This window comes from Pseudophryne corroboree, chromosome 1 (assembly GCF_028390025.1).
Source record: "Pseudophryne corroboree isolate aPseCor3 chromosome 1, aPseCor3.hap2, whole genome shotgun sequence".
NCBI lineage: Eukaryota > Metazoa > Chordata > Amphibia > Anura > Myobatrachidae > Pseudophryne > Pseudophryne corroboree.
Genome location: NC_086444.1, coordinates 524,808,024 through 524,825,802, shown reverse-complemented (window position 1 = coordinate 524,825,802; position 17,779 = coordinate 524,808,024). Strand labels below are relative to the sequence as shown.

Here is a 17,779-nt window from a genome sequence, read left to right as displayed (position 1 = left end):
AACCCATGAGTCACGCTGCTGCTCCATACAGGTCACAGGCCAGGCTGCGTCTGGACTACCCGGAAGAGCCTAGCGCCGCCCGAGCCCGACATTATGAATTAAAGTGAGGCAGCGGCAGGGTTATGCAGCGGGCATCTCTGGCGGCACACCTCAGAACCGCTCGCGGCACACCAGTGTGCCGCGGCACAGCGGTTGAAAAACGCTGATCTAAGGAATATAAGGAAAGGTCTAAATATGCATGCTTTATCTGAACACTTTAGGACTGTACACCAGTGTAGCACTTCTGCTATTAGACGTTTTTGTGGGATAAAGCATGTAAAAGGTAACTGGAGGTGCAAGGATGTTTCAAGTCAGCTAGCTAAGAAGGAAATGCAGCTGATTTATGAATTTGGCACTTTAAAGCCGGGAGGGATTAATTCCGATTTTGAGGTTAAGTGGTTTCTTTAGTACCAGTTCAGTTTTTATTAGTTATTTTATCAGTATTTTTATGTCTATCAGTATTATGCTCTTATTCTCTTTTATAATCATATTTTAGGAGATATGGACATGGACTTTTCATTATGACACGGTCGGACTTCACCGTTTGATTATGGTGACACCCTATTATTGGTATATAAAAAGAATTGCGTTAGAACATTTACGGATGGCAAACGGAGGCCAAGAGAATGATACAGCACCTGGTCCAGAGCATCAAGTTTACCGGTCCCCATGACAACAGGACCGGAAGTGACGTCACGTCAGAAGTTAATCTAACTCGACTACGCTGTTCTTCTAAAAAGTAAATGGAGGATCCGGTGTCTGCAAAATGAATGGCTGGGATAGGCATCCTGACCGAGAGACTTATAAAGATCCGCGATATGGCACCGCAAGTACGAAGCGCTTGGAGACGCCAGTCCCCATGACAACGGGACCGGAAGTGACGTCGCGCAACATTGCACTGAAGGGGAGAGTACACGGACAAGCGGGTTGCCATAGCGACGAACCCGCCCACTTATTCCCTGCACACTGTGAATATGGGTAGCCTGTAGGACGAGGAGGGTCGGTATGGCAATAAACCTGCCCACGGGCCGTTTCTGGATCAGGATTGGAGTTGCTATGGACGCTCTGGCAGAAGATCATGGAACTCTTAGGAAATAATGATGTATAGGATCCAGCTGGGTGCCTAGCAGTTTTATTGGTGGATGGAGTTTTAAAATAAGAATTTACTCACCGGTAATTCTATTTCTCGTAGTCCGTAGTGGATGCTGGGAACTCCGTAAGGACCATGGGGAATAGCGGGCTCCGAAGGAGGCTGGGCACTCTAGAAAGATTTCAGACTACCTGGTGTGCACTGGCTCCTCCCACTATGACCCTCCTCCAAGCCTCAGTTAGGATACTGTTTTAGCAAAAAAGGGATAAATCTGCACAGGATATAACAATTTTAGTTCAATAAATTTAGAAATATTGTTATTAAACCAACATAAATGCCTACTTAAATAATAGCTTCAGCAAATGGTTGGTGGTGCTCCAGAAAGATAGTTATGACAACTATAAAACAACAAGTATGGTCCTTTGAGGAAGAAAAAGGACCAAAAAAAGGAAACTACAGGCCTTTTCCTGGGCACACTTGAAAAGATTGATATGATGAAATTAATTTAAAAAATAACTTTTATTAATCTATACTTTTAAGAAAAAGGGGCGAGAGCTGGCGTCAATAGTTAAAAAGCATGAGTGTTAGCCAGTACCAATGTACCTATTATAGGCGAACAGATAATAGGTGAGCGAAAATGAAAAAATCCTCATCCATGGAAATAATTCACATACATACTCTATAATCGGGAATTTATATAAATGAGGTCACTGCCTCGACTCCAATGTAGTCTGACAATTGTTATCGGTCTGAGATCCGGTTGATAGTGGGTCCCAAATGGCTATATTTGTTGGAGAGTAAAATACCTACGGTACCTAGTATTCCCTGGTGGTTCCCCATCCAGGTACTGACCAGGCCCTGCAGTGCTTGGCTTCCAAGATCAGACGAGTTTGGGCATACTCAGTGCGGTCTTACCGTAGGTAAGTTTGTCTCCTAGGTGTGGTGTTTATCGATTTTTTTGGGACCCAGAATCAATCACAGAATAAGCGGATGCTGTTGCTGGGGTCTTACAATTAATGTTTGACAAAAAAATAATAAAAATAATAAATAAATAACATCTCTACAGTTGTGCTCTCAAAAACAGCCTGAGCGGTGGGAGGACTTTGTGGTGCCCAATGGCAGAATAGATGGAAAGTCTATAGCAATTGTGCTATAAAAACAGCCCAAGCAACAGGAGGGTTTTATAATCTCTACAATAATAAGAACATTAACAGATATGTGTTACATATGATAATAACCCTATTGGATACTGTGCCCGGACGAGCGTACACAATAAGGAAGGATTTTGAATCCCGGGTAAGACTCATACCAGCCACACCAATCACACCGTACAACTCGTGATATGAAACCCAGTTAACAGTATGAAACAACTGAGCCTCTCAACAGATGGCTCAACAATAACCCGATTTAGTTAACAATAACTATGTACAAGTATTGCAGATAAACCGCACTTGGGATGGGCGCCCAGCATCCACTACGGACTACGAGAAATAGAATTACCGGTGAGTAAATTCTTATTTTCTCTGACGTCCTAGTGGATGCTGGGAACTCCGTAAGGACCATGGGGATTATACCAAAGCTCCCAAACGGGCGGGAGAGTGCGGATGACTCTGCAACACCGAATGAGAGAACTCCAGGTCCTCCTCAGCCAGGGTATCAAATTTATAGAATTTTGCAAACGTGTTTGCCCCTGACCAAGTAGCAGCTCGGCAAAGTTGTAAAGCCGAGACCCCTCGGGCAGCCGCCCAAGATGAGCCCACCTTCCTTGTGGAATGGGCATTGACAGATTTTGGCTGTGGCAGGCCTGCAACAGAATGTGCAAGTTGAATTGTACTACAAATCCAACGAGCAATAGTCTGCTTAGAAGCAGGAGCACCCTGCTTGTTGGGTGCATATAGGATAAACAGCGAGTCAGATTTTCTGACTCCAGCCGTCCTGGAAACATATTTTCAGGGCCCTGACCACGTCTAACAACTTGGAGTCCTCCAAGTCCCTAGTGGCCGCAGGCACCACAATAGGCTGGTTCAAATGAAACGCTGACACCACCTTAGGGAGAAACTGGGGACGAGTCCTCAATTCTGCCCTATCCATATGGAAAATCAGATAAGGGCTTTTATAAGACAAAGCCGCCAATTCTGATACTCGCCTGGCAGAAGCCAAGGCCAATAACATGACCACCTTCCACGTGAGATATTTCAGATCCACGGTTTTTAGTGGTTCAAACCAATGTGATTTTAAGAAACTCAACACCACGTTGAGATCCCAAGGTGCCACAGGAGGCACATATGGGGGCTGAATATGCAGCACTCCCTTTACAAATGTCTGAACTTCAGGTACTGAAGCTAGTTCTTTCTGAAAGAAAATCGATAGAGCCGAGATCTGTACCTTAATGGAACCCAGTTTTAGGCCCATATTCACTCCTGCTTGCAGGAAATGCAGAAATCGACCTAGTTGAAATTCCTCAGTTGGGGCCTTTTCGGCCTCACACCATGCAACATATTTCCGCCATATGCGGTGATAATGATTTGCTGTAACCTCTTTCCTGGCTTTAATAAGCGTAGGAATGACTTCCTCCGGAATGCCCTTTTCTTTCAGGATCCGGCGTTCAACCGCCATGCCGTCAAACGCAGCCGCGGTAAGTCTTGGAACAGACAGGGCCCCTGCTGTAGCAGGTCTTGTCTTAGCGGCAGAGGCCACGGGTCCTCTGAGATCATCTCTTGAAGTTCCGGGCACCATGTTCGTCTTGGCCAATCCGGAACCACGAGAATTGTGTTTACTCCTCGCTTTCTTCTTATTCTCAATACCTTTGGTATGAGAGGCAGCGGAGGGAACACATAAACTGACTGGTACACCCACGGTGTCACCAGAGCGTCCACAGCTATCGCTTAAGGGTCTCTTGACCTGGCGCAATACCTCTCTAGTTTTTTGTTTAGGCGGGACGCCATCATGTCCACCTGTGGACGACCCCACTGATGTACAATCATTTGGAAGACTTCTGGATGAAGTCCCCACTCTCCCGGGTGGAGGTCGTGTCTGCTGAGGAAGTCTGCTTCCCAGTTGTCCACTCCCGGAATGAACACTGCTGACAGTGCTAGTACATGATTTTCCGCCCATCGGAGAATTCTTGTGGCTTCTGTCATTGCCATCCTGCTTCTTGTGCCGCCCTGACGATTCACATGGGCGACTGCCGTGATGTTGTCTGACTGGATCAGCACCGGCTGGTGTAGGAGCAGGGATTTTGCTTGACTTAGGGCATTGTAGATGGCCCTTAGTTCCAGAATATTTATGTGAAGGGAAGTCTCCTGACTTGTCCATAGTCCTTGGAAGTTTCTTCCCTTTGTGACTGCCCCCCAGCCTCGCAGGCTGGCATCCGTGGTCACCAGGACCCAGTCCTGAATGCCGAATCTGCGACCCTCCAGAAGATGAGCACTCTGCAGCCACCACAGAAGAGACACCCTGGTTCTTGCAGACAGGGTTATCAAGCGATGCATCTGAAGATGCGATCCGGACCACTTGTCCAACAGGTCCCACTGAAAGATTCTGGCATGGAACCTGCCGAATGGAATTGCTTCGTAAGAAGCTACCATCTTTCCCAAGACCCGCGTGCAGTGATATATCAAAAGCACGGTGATATTATACATTTTATAATAAATTGTATTAATTATATACAGAGATTTATATTGTCAGTTCATCAAAATAGCGCAGCCTTTCTTTTTTCTTAGTGATGCACCGATACCTGTTTTGGTTTCAGGAGGTCTCTGACTAGAGAAGACAACTCCCTGGCTTTCTCCTCCGGGAGAAACACTTTTTTCTGGACTGTGTCCAGAATCATCCCCAGGAACAGTAGATGTGTCGTCGGGACCAGCTGTGACTTTGGGATATTCAGAATCCAGCCGTGCTGGTTCAGCACTTCCTGAGATAGTGCTACTCCCACCAACAACTGTTCTTTGGACCGTGCCTTTATTAGGAGATCGTCCAAGTACGGGATAATTAAAACTCCCTTTCTTCGAAGGAGTATCATCATTTCCGCCATAACCTTGGTAAATACCCTTGGTGCCGTGGAGAGTCCAAACGGCAGCGTCTGGAATTGGTAATGGCAATCCTGTACCACAAATCTGAGGTACTCCTGGTGAGGATGGTAAATGGGGACATGCAGGTAAGCATCCTTGATGTCCAGGGAAACCATGTAATCCCCCTCGTCCAGGCTTGCAATAACCGCCCTGAGCGATTCCATCTTGAACTTGAATTTTTTTATGTACATGTTCAAGGATTTCAAATTTAAAATGGGTCTCACCGAACCGTCCGGCTTCGGTACCACAAATAGTGTGGAATAGTAACCCCGGCCTTGTTGAAGTAGGGGTACCTTGATTATCACCTGCTGGGAATACAGCTTGTGAATTGCCGCTAGCACCGCCTCCCTGTCTGAGGGAGCAATCGGCAAGGCAGATTTTAGGAACCGGTGGGGTGGAGCGGCCTCGAATTCCAGCATGTATCCCTGAGATACTACTTGAAGGATCCAGGGATCCACCTGTGAGCGAGCCCACTGATCGCTGAAATTTCTGAGGCGGGCCCCCACCGTACCTGGCTCCACCTGTGGAGCCCCACCGTCATGCGGCGGACTTGGAAGAGGAAGCGGGGGAGGACTTTTGTTCCTGGGAACCTGCTGTCTGTTGCAGCCTTTTTCCCTTACCTCTGCCTCTAGACAGAAAAGACCCTCCTTTTCCACGCTTGCTTTTCTGGGTCCGAAAGGACTGAACCTGATAAAATGGCGCCTTCTTAGGCTGTGAGGGAACATGGGGTAAAAATGCTGACTTCCCAGACGTTGCTGTGGAAACTAGGACGGAGAGACCATCCCCAAATAATTCCTCCCCTTTATAAGGCAAAACTTCCATGTGCCTCTTGGAATCTGCATCTCCCGTCCACTGACGAGTCCATAAGCATCTCCTAGCAGAGATAGACAATGCACTTACTTTAGATGCCAGCCGGCAAATTTCCCTCTGTGCATCTCTCATATATAAGACTGAATCTTTTATATGGTCAATCGTTAGCAGAATAGTGTCTCTGTCTAGTGTGTCAATATTTTCTGACAGTTTTTCTGACCATGCAGCGGCAGCACTGCACATCCAAGCTGACGCAATAGTTGGTCTAAGTATAATGCTTGAGTGTGTGTATACAGACTTCAGGATTGCCTCCTGCTTCCTATCAGCAGGCTCCTTAAGGGCGGCCGTATCCTGAGAGGGTAGTGCCACCTTTTTTGACAAACGTGTGAGCGCTTTATCCACCCTAGGTGGCGTTTCCCAACGTGACCTATCCTCTGGCGGGAAAGGGAACGCCATTAGAACCTTCTTAGGAATTACAAATTTTTTATCAGGGAAAAGCCACGCTTCTTCACACACTTCATTTAGTTCATCTGATGGGGGAAAAACTACGGGTAGTTTTTTCTCCCCAAACATAATACCCTTTTTTGTGGTACCTGGATGTAAATCAGAAATGTTTAACACCTCTTTCATTGCCTCAATCATGCAGTGAATGGCCCTGACAGGCATTAGGTTTGACTCATCGTCGTCGACACTGTTATCAGTATCCGTGTCGACATCCGGGTCTGCAAACTGAGGTAGCGGGCGTTTTAGAGCCCCTGACGACCCCTGAGGCACCTGGACAGGCACGAGCTGAGATCCCGGCTGTCCCACATTTGGCATGTCGTCAAATTTCTTATGTAAAGAATCTATACGTGCACTCATTTCTTTCCATAAGTTCATCCACTCGGGTGTCTGCCCCGCAGGGGGTGACGTCCCTTCAAAAAGCATCTGCTCCGCCTCCACCTCATTATCCTCATCAAACATGTCGACACAGCCGTACCGACACACCCCACACACACAGGGAATGCTCAACAGAGGACAGGACCCACAAATAGCCCTTTGGGGGGACAGAGTGAGAGTATGCCAGCACACACCAGAGCGCTATATATATACAGGGACTAACTGAGTTATGTCCCTAATAGCTGCTTTTCATATAATATATGTATATATACTGCCAAATTTAATGCCCCCCCTCTCTTTTCCCTCTTACTGTTACTGTATATTGCAGGGAAGAGCCAGGGAGCTTCCTTCCAGCCGAGCTGTGAGGGAAAAATGGCGCCAGTGTGCTGAGGAGATAGGCTCCGCCCCTTTTTCGCGGCCTATTCTCCCGCTTTTTATGGAATTCTGGCAGGGGTATTTACCTCATATATAGCCTCTGGGGTTATATATTGAGGTATTTTAGCCAGCCAAGGTGTTATTATTGCTGCCTCAGGGCGCCCCTCCCCAGCGCCCTGCACCCTCAGTGACCGGAGTGTGAAGTGTGAGAGGAGCAATGGCGCACAGCTGCAGTGCTGTGCGCTACCTTGGTGAAGACAGAGTCTTCATGCCGCCGATTTTCCGGACTATCTTCTTGCTTCTGGCTCTGTAAGGGGGACGGCGGCGCGGCTCCGGGACCGAACACCAAGGACTGGGCCTGCGGTCGATCCCTCTGGAGCTAATGGTGTCCAGTAGCCTAAGAAGCCCAATCCGGCTACAAGCAGGCGAGTTCGCTTCTTCTCCCCTTAGTCCCTCGCTGCAGTGAGCCTGTTGCCAGCAGGTCTCACTGAAAATAAAAAACCTAAGTCTATTCTTTCTAAGAGCTCAGGAGAGCCCCTAGTGTGCATCCAACCTCGGCCGGGCACGAATTCTAACTGAGGCTTGGAGGAGGGTCATAGTGGGAGGAGCCAGTGCACACCAGGTAGTCTGAAATCTTTCTAGAGTGCCCAGCCTCCTTCGGAGCCCGCTATTCCCCATGGTCCTTACGGAGTTCCCAGCATCCACTAGGACGTCAGAGAAATATCAGTATGAGGAGGGAAGGAAGCATTCAGTTTGTAAAACCTTGAGAAAGACCCCAGCTAGGGGTAGAAACGAGTAGGTTGTTTCCTGACAAGCCGGGGGACGGACGTAAGGACCAGTACTCAGTAAGATCTGTTACCTGCATGGTAGGACTATCCAGAAATCCCATATTACATCTTGCATGCGTTTTCAGAACTGTCTAAACCACAGTTCAGAATCATCTGGTAATTAGCCTGTCCTCCCATTTTTTGCTTGAAGGGATTGTGCAATATTGTGGATATCTTTGTGATTTTATTATATTCATTCGTATGTCATATATGTTTTACTATTAAAACGGTATTTCACTATACACATACTTTCTTTTTCCATATGGCATCAAATTATGAATAATGGAATTCTGTGGAACTACAAGAATCAGCAGGAATTAAGAACGCGCTAGTTAAGGCTCAGCTTCTATTTCTTGTTGTGCACTTTATGGGTGAGGGGTGAAGGAAAACCTCCTACGAAACTTTGAGACTGTACCAGCTGCTGCATTTGCGCACAAAGTTTTCCTATTCATTTTTGCATTGTACAGTCTTATATTTGTTTGACAATATGCTTCTTCTCTACTATATACGGCTCTGTCTTCTCTCTTTATGCTGCATATTACGGTTTGTTCCAAACCTCAATAAAATATATTTTGAAAAAAATAAAAAATAAATTAGGGTGTGCAGTCCCACCCCCACCCCCTTTACCATTCAAATAAGTGCAAGATCCCATTGTAGCCTTGTATGATGCATTGCCACGGGATGCTTAGATTGATAATTATCACAGATTTACTTAAGCACCAGTAATTTTATGCACTGTAATTGCAGCAAATGTCCACAGAACGTTGTGCAAAGTCATAACAGTAACTTGTGCTCAACTGACTTCGCACTTAAATGTTTGCTCATTTTATTGTCTGGGCTATAGTTACTATGTGGTATATAGGGGGTCATTCCGAGTGGATTGCTCGCTAGCAACTTTTTGCAGTGCTGCGATCAGGTTAAATCTTGGCAAAACTGCCCATGCGTATGCACCGCAATGCACAGGCACGAAGAATCCATTCGCACAGCCGATCGCAAGGTGAAAGAGGGCGTTTGGAAAAATGCAGGCGTGTCCAAGCATTTGCAGGGCGGGTGTCTGACGTCAATTCTGGGACCAAAAAGACTGACATGATCGCAGTGGCTGAGTAAGTCCAGAGCTACTCAGAACCTGCAAAAAACTTTTTTCTGCCGTCGTCTGCAAAAGCGTTCGCACACTTACAAAGCTAAAATACACTCCCCCATAGGCGGCGACTATCTGATCGCAGTAAAAAATAGCTAGCGAGCGATCAACTCGGAATGACCCCCATAGTTACTATGTGGTATATGTTACGGAAGAGGAAGAAGAGGAAGAGGAGGAGGAGGAGGAGGAGGAGGAGGAAGAGGAGGAGGAGGAGGAGGAGAAGGAGAAGACGGTCGTACAAAAGAATAAATAAATAAATAATGATGTAATTTATTTTATCTTCAAATATTTCAATAAAGTATTTTCTTGTAATTCTACATTCAGAACATTTTAACACAATTTATGTATTATTGTCAATTTAGTTACATTTACAAGACTCTGCAATGGACATAATAGGTGGAAAAAGGACAAGGCTTGGTCTATTTTAACAGGCATTGCTCTTCAATGTCCATGTGTACGTGTCTTAACTCAGTAATACAGCATTTCGTCACAGCCCTTCACTACACCTACATGCTGCTATCTTTAAAAGTTGCACAAATGAATTAGCCAGATATAAACTATGACTAATGCAAGGATGAACAAAGCACAAATTGCATCTGAACAATACATTATGGGGGTCATTCCGAGTTGTTCGCTCGTTATTTTTTTCTCGCAACGGAGCGATTAGTCGCTAATGCGCATGCGCAATGTCCGCACTGAGACTGCGCCAAGTAAATTTGCTATGCAGTTAGGTATTTTACTCACGGTTTTTTCTTCGTTCTGGTGATCGTAATGTGATTGACAGGAAGTGGGTGTTTCTGGGCGGAAACTGGCCGTTTTATGGGTGTGTGCGAAAAAACGCTACCGTTTCTGGGAAAAACGCGGGAGTGGCTGAAGAAACGGAGGAGTGTCTGGGCGAACGCTGGGTGTGTTTGTGACGTCAAACCAGGAACGACAAGCACTGAACTGATCGCAGATGCCGAGTAAGTCTGGAGCTACTCAGAAACTGCTAAGAGGTGTGTGGTCGCAATTTTGAGAATCTTTCGTTCGCAATTTTGATAAGCTAAGATTCACTCCCAGTAGGCGGCGGCTTAGCGTGTGCAATGCTGCTAAAAGCAGCTAGCGAGCGAACAACTCGGAATGAGGGCCTATGTGCATTGTTGAGTTATAAAAGGATGTTACTGACTAAACCCCATGGTCTTTACGGAGTCCCCAGCATCCTCTAGGACGTAAGAGAAAATAAGATTTTAAACCTACCGGTAAATCTATTTCTCCTAGTCCGTAGAGGATGCTGGGGACTCCGTAAGGACCATGGGGTATAGACGGGCTCCGCAGGAGATAGGGCACCTAAAAAGAACTTTGACTATGGGTGTGCACTGGCTCCTCCCTCTATGCCCCTCCTCCAGACCTCAGTTAGAGAACTGTGCCCAGATGAGATGGACAATACAAAGCAGGATTTAGCAATCCAAGGGCAAGATTCATACCAGCCCACACCAATCATACCATGTAACCTGGAACATACATAACCAGTTAACAGTATGAACAAAAACAACAGTAACGGTCCTAGACCGATGTCAACTGTAACATAACCCTTATGTAAGCAACAACTATATACAAGTCTTGCAGAGTTTCCGCACTGGGACGGGTGCCCAGCATCCTCTACGGACTAGGAGAAAAAGATTTACCGGTAGGTTTAAAATCTTATTTTCTCTTACGTCCTAGAGGATGCTGGGGACTCCGTAAGGACCATGGGGTTTATACCAAAGCATCCAATCGGGCGGGAGAGTGCGTATGACTCTGCAGCACCGACTGAGCAAACGCTAGGTCCTCATCAGCCAGGGTATCAAACTTGTAGAATTTAGCAAAAGTGTTTGACCCCGACCAAGTCGCCGCTCGGCAAAGTTGTAAAGCCGAGACGCCTCGGGCAGCCGCCCAAGAAGAGCCCACCTTCCTAGTGGAATGGGCCTTAACCGAATTTGGAACTGGCAATCCAGCCGTAGAGTGAGCCTGCTGAATCGTATTACAGATCCAGCGAGCAATAGTCTGCTTTGAAGCAGGAGCGCCAATCTTATTGGCCGCATACAGGACAAACAGAGCCTCTGTTTCCTAATTCTAGCCGTCCTGGCTACATTAATCTTTAAGGCCCTGACTACGTCTAGGGATCTGGAATCCTCCAGGTCACCGGTAGCCACAGGCACCACAATAGGTTGATTCATATGGAACGGAGAAACCACTTTAGGCAAAAATTGCGGACGTGTCCTCAATTCAGCTCGATCCACATGAAAAATCAAGTAGGGGCTCTTGTGTGATAGAGACGCCAATTCTGACACTCGCCTTGCTGATGCTAAGGCCAACAACATGACCACCTTCCAAGTAAGAAATTTCAACTCAACCTTGTTAAGCGATTCAAACCAGTGTGATTTTAGGAACTGCAACACCACGTTCAGGTCCCATGGTGCCACTGGAGGCACAAAAGGGGGCTGGATGTGAAGCACTCCCTTTACAAACGTCTGGACTTCTGTAAGAGAAGCCAATTCCTTCTGAAAGAAAATCGAGAGGGCCGAAATCTGTACCTTAACCGAGCCTAATTTCAGGCCCATATCCACTCCTGTCTGTAGGAAGTGGAGAAAACGACCCAGATAAACATCTTCCGTAGGTGCATTCTTGGTGTCACACCAAGACACATACTTTCGCCAGATACGGTGATAATGTTTTATCGTCACCTCCTTCCTAGCCTTTATTAAAGTAGGGATGACCTCTTCCGGAATCCCCTTTTTTGCTAGGATTCTGCGTTCAACCGCCATGCCGTCAAACGTAACCGCGGTAAGTCTTGAAATACACAGGGCCCCTGCTGCAACAGGTCTTCCCTCAGAGGAAGAGGCCAGGGGTCTCCTGTGAGCATCTCTTGCAGATCCGAGTACCAGGCCCTTCGAGGCCAGTCTGGGACAACGAGTATCGTCTGTACTCTTCTTCGTCTTATGATCCTCAACACTTTCGTGATGAGAGGAAGAGGAGGAAACACGTAGACCGATTCGAACACCCACAGTGTTACCAGTGCGTCTACTGCTACTGCCTGAGGGTCCCGAGACCTTGCGCAATACCTCCAAAGTTTTTTGTTGAGGCGTGACGCCATCATGACTATTTGAGGGGTTCCCCAAAGACATGTTACGTCTGCAAAGACTTCTTGATGAAGTCCCCACTCTCCTGGATGGAGATCGTGTCTGCTGAGGAAGTCTGCTTCCCAGTTGTCTACTCCCGGAATGAAGACAGCCGACAGAGCGCTTAAATGATTTTCCGCCCAGCGAAGAATCCTTGTGGCTTCTGCCATCGCGACTCTGCTTCTTGTCCCGCCTTGGCGGTTCACATGAGCCACTGCTGTGACATTGTCTGATTGAATCAGAACCGGTAGGTTTCGAAGAAAACTCTCCGCTTGTCGAAGGCCGTTGTAAATGGCCCTGAGTTCCAACACATTGATGTGTAGACAGGACTCCTGGTCTGACCAAAGACTCTGAAAAGTCTTTCCCTGTGTGACCGCTCCCCATCCTCGGAGGCTCGCGTCCGCGGTAACCAGGATCCAGTCCTGAATCCCGAACCGGCGACCCTCCAGTAGGTGAGCACTTTGCAACCACCACAGGAGGGACACTCTGGTTTCCGGGGACAGAGTTATTTTCCGATGTAAGTGCAGATGGGACCCTGACCACTTGTCCAGAAGGTCCCATTGAAAAATCCGTGCATGGAACCTTCCGACGGGAATGGCCTCGTAGGCCGCCACCATTTTTCCCAGAACTCGAGTGCATTGGTGAACTGACACCCTTTTTGGTTTTAGCAGTACTCTGACCATGTTCTGGATGTCTTGGGCCTTCTCTATTGGGAGAAAGACCTTCATTTGTTCCGTATCCAATATCATACCTAGGAACGGTAGTTGAGTTGTCGGAATCAACTGTGACTTTGGTAGATTTAGAATCCAACCGTGTTGCTGGAGAACTCTCAGAGAGAGCGCCACACTGCTCAGCAATTTCTCCCTTGATCTCGCTTTTATCAGGAGATCGTCCAAGTATGGGATAATTGTGACTCCATGCTTGCGCAGGACCACCATCATTTCCGCCATTATTTTGGTGAAAATCCTCGGGGCCGTGGAAAGTCCAAACGGCAACGTCTGAAATTGGTAATGACAATCCTGTACAGCGAATCTCAGGTATTCCTGATGGGGGGCATATATGGGGACATGAAGGTACGCATCCTTTATGTCCAGAGACACCATAAACTCCCCCTCCTCCATGTTGGCTATTATCGCTCTGAGTGATTCCATTTTGAATTTGAATCTTTTTATGTACAGGTTTAGGGATTTCAGATTCAAAATCGGTCTGACCGAACCGTCCGGTTTCGGGACCACAAATAGGGTTGAGTAGTAACCTCTTCCCTGCTGGTGCAGGGGAACCTTGATTATCACTTGCTGTATACACAGCGTTTGAATTGCAGCTAACACTACATCCCTTTCCGATGTGGAAGCTGGTAGGGCCGATTTGAAAAATCGGTGCGGGGGCACCTCCTCGAATTCCAGTTTGTAACCCTGGGAAACTATTTAAAACACCCAGGAATTCAGGTCCGAACTGACCCAGGCCTGATTGAAAAGTCGAAGACGTGCCCCCACCGGTGCGGACTGCCTCAGGGGAGCCCCAGCGTCATGCTGTGGGTTTTGGAGCAGCCGGGGAGGACTTTTGTTCCTGGGCACCTGCCGCAGCAGGTGCTCTCTTACCTCTGCCCTTACCTCTGGCAAGGAAAGAGGATCCCAGACCTCTTTTGGACTTGTGCGACCGAAAGGACTGCATCTGATAGGGTGTTACTTTCTTTTGCTGTTGGGGAATATATGGTAAAAAATTTGATTTACCTGCTGTAGCTGTGGAAACCAGGTCCGTCAGCCCATCCCCGAACAATACATCCCCCTTATAGGGTAGTACTTCCATATGTTTCTTGGAATCCGCATCACCTGTCCATTGGCGAGTCCATAAGGATCTTCTCGCTGAGATAGCCATGGCATTGGCCCTAGAAACTAGCAATCCAATGTCCATTTGAGCATCCCTCATAAATAAGGCTGCGTCTTTTATATGGGCTAGAGTTAGGAATATAGTATCCTTATCCATAGTATCAAATTGATCTGTCAGCTCATCTGTCCAAGCTGCAAATGCGCTACACACTCATGCCGACGCAATCGTCGGTCTTAGCACAGCACCCGTATGAGAATAAATACCCTTTAAGGTAGTTTATTGCCTGCGATCTGCTGGGTCTTTAAGGGCCGCTGTGTCAGGAGACAGTAGCGCCACTTTCTTGGATAAGCGCGTCAGGGCCTTGTCCACAGTGGGGGCAATTCCCAAATCTCCCTGTCCTGCTTAGGGAAAGAGTATGCCATAAACATTCTTTTGGGGATCTGCGGTCTCTTATCTGGAGAGTCCCAAGCTTTTCCAAAGAACTCATTTAATTCATGAGATGTGGGAAAATTAATAATCTGTTTCTTTTCCTTAAACATGTGTACCCTTGTGTCGGGGACTGAGGGTTCATCCACAATATGCAACACATCCCTTATTGCCACAATCATACACTGAATAGTTTTAGTCACCCTAGGGTGCACTTTTACTTCGTCATAGTCGACACTGGAATCAGAATCCGTGTCGGTAGTAGTGTCTTGTGTTAAGGGACGCTTTTGAGACCCCGACGGGCCCTGTGAGTCGGTCCAATCTGAGGAATGACCGCCTGATGTCCCCCCTAAACCAGCCTTATGAAGCCTTTTATGTAAAGATGCCACACTTGCATGCAACGTATGCCACATGTCCATCCAATCAGGAGTCGGCACAACCGACGGGGACACACCACTCATTTGCTCCACCTCCTCCTTGGAGAAGCCTTCCGCCTCAGACATGTCGACACACACGTACCGACACCCCACACACACAGGGAATTACCTATAAGGGGACAAAACCCCAACCAGGCTCTTAGGAGAGACAGAGAGATAGAGTATGCCAGCACACACCCAGCGCTTAAAAACACTGGAATATACAACCAGATAGCGCTTTTATATGTTTATAATCGTAATCTCCACTCACTGCGTCGCCAAAGTGCCCCCCTCCTCCTTTTTCCAACCTGTGAAGCTCAGCAGGGGAGAGAACAGGGAGCCAGCGTTTTCTCATGCAGCCTCTGTGGAGAAAATGGCGCTGGTTAGTGCTGAGGATCAAGCCCCGCCCACCCGGCGGCGGGCTTCAGTCCCTTCATCATATATTAATAAAATGGCGGGGGTCCGCGGATTTACTGTCCCCCAGTCTAATCCACCTTATTTATGGCCCAGGGCGCCCCCCCCTGCGCCCTTCAGTGCCTGCTTTGTGTGTGTGACTGGGAGCAATGGTGCGCAGCCTACCGCTGCGCGCTTACCTCATGAAGATCTGATGTCTTCTGCCGCCTGAAGTCTTTTCCTCAATACTCACCCGGCTTCTATCTTCGGCATCTGTGAGGAGGACGGTGGCAGCGCAGCTCCGGGACGAACCCCAGGTGAGACCTGTGTTCCGACTCCCTCTGGAGCTAATGGTGTCCAGTAGCCTAGAAGCAGTGCCCAACTTTACAAGCTAGCTCTGCTTCTCTCTCCTCGGTCCCACGATGCAGGGAGCCTGTTGCCAACAGGACTCCCTGAAAATAAAAAACCTAACGAAATTCTTTTTCCACAGAAAACTCTGGAGAGCTCTCTGCAGTGCACACATTCTCCTCTGGGCACAAGATCTAACTGAGGTCTGGAGGAGGGGCATAGAGGGAGGAGCCAGTGCACACCCATAGTCAAAGTTCTTTTTAGGTGCCCTATCTCCTGCGGAGCCCGTCTATACCCCATGGTCCTTACGGAGTCCCCAGCATCCTCTAGGACGTAAGAGAAAATAAGAATTTACTTACCGATAATTCTATTTCTCGTAGTCCGTAGTGGATGCTGGGAACTCCGTAAGGACCATGGGGAATAGCGGCTCCGCAGGAGTCTGGGGACATCTAAAGAAAGCTTTAGGATCACCTGGTGTGCACTGGCTCCTCCCCCTATGACCCTCCTCCAAGCCTCAGTTAGGATACTGTGCCCGGACGAGCGTACACAATAAGGAAGGATTTTGAATCCCGGGTAAGACTCATACCAGCCACACCAATCACACTGTACAACCTGTGATCTGAACCCAGTTAACAGCATGATAACAGAGGAGCCTCTAGAAAAGATGGCTCACTACAGCAATAACCCGAATTTTTTGGTAACAATAATCATGTACCAGTATTGCAGACAATCCGCACTTGGGATGGGCGCCCAGCATCCACTACGGACTACGAGAAATAGAATTATCGGTAAGTAAATTCTTATTTTCTCTGACGTCCTAGTGGATGCTGGGAACTCCGTAAGGACCATGGGGATTATACCAAAGCTCCCAAACGGGCGGGAGAGTGCGGATGACTCAGCAGCACCAATGAGAGAACTCCAGGTCCTCCTCAGCCAGGGTATCAAATTTGTAGAATTTTACAAACGTATTTGCTCCTGACCAAGTAACTGCTCGGCCAATTTTAAAGCCGAGACCCCTCGGGCATCCGCCCAAGATGAGCCCACCTTCCTTGTGGAGTGGGCATTTACAGATTTTTGGCTGTGGCAGGCCTGCCACAGAATGTGCAAGCTGAATTGTACTACAAATCCAACGAGCAATAGTCTGCTTAGAAGCAGGAGCACCCAGCTTGTTGGGTGCATGCAGGATAAACAGCGAGTCAGATTTCCTGACTCCAGCCGTCCTGGAAACATATATTTTTCCGGGCCCTGACAACGTCTAGCAACTTGGAGTCCTCCAAGTCCCTATTTGCCGCAGGCACCACAATAGGTTGGTTCAGGTGAACGCTGAAACCACCTTAGGGAGAAACTGAGGACGAGTCCTCAATACCGCCCTGTCCGAATGGACAATCAGATAAGGGCTTTTACAAGATAAAGCCGCCAATTCTGACACGCACCTGGCCCAGTCCAGAGCCAACAGCATGACCACTTTTCCTGTGAGATATTTTAACTCCACAGATTTAAGTGGGTCCAACCAATGTGACTTTTTGGAATTCAAAAACTACATTGAGATCCCAAAATGCCACTGGAAGCACAAAAGGAGGCTGTATATGCAGTACCCCCTTTTACAAACGTCTGAACTTCAGGGACTGAAGCTAGTTCTTTTTGGAAGAAAATCGACAGAGCCGAAATTTGAACCTTAATGGACCCCAATTTCCGGCCCATAGACACTCCTGTTTACAGGAAATGTAGGAATCGACCCAGTTGAATTTCCTCCGTCGGGCCTTACTGGCCTCGCACCACGCAACATATTTTCGCCAAATGTGGTGATAATGTTTTGCGGTTACATCCTTCCTGGCTTTGATCAGGATAGGGATGACTTCATCCGGAATGCCTTTTTTCCTTCAGGATCCGGCGTTCAACCGCCATGCCGTCAAACGCAGCCGCGGTAAGTCTTGGAACAGACAGGGTCCTTGCTGGAGCAGGTCCCTTCTTAGAGGTAGAGGCCACGGATCCTCCGTGAGCATC

The 17,779-nt window shown here is 47.7% G+C and overlaps 1 protein-coding gene and 1 pseudogene across 2 annotated transcripts in view; both read right to left on the bottom strand.

Moving 5' to 3' along the window:
* The window catches only part of JAK2 (Janus kinase 2), a 457,412-nt gene that overhangs the window by 266,166 nt on the left and 173,467 nt on the right, over positions 1 to 17,779 (bottom strand). The gene's annotated exons all lie outside the window — the stretch shown is intronic.
* Positions 1,933 to 2,051, bottom strand: LOC134941471 (5S ribosomal RNA; annotated as a pseudogene).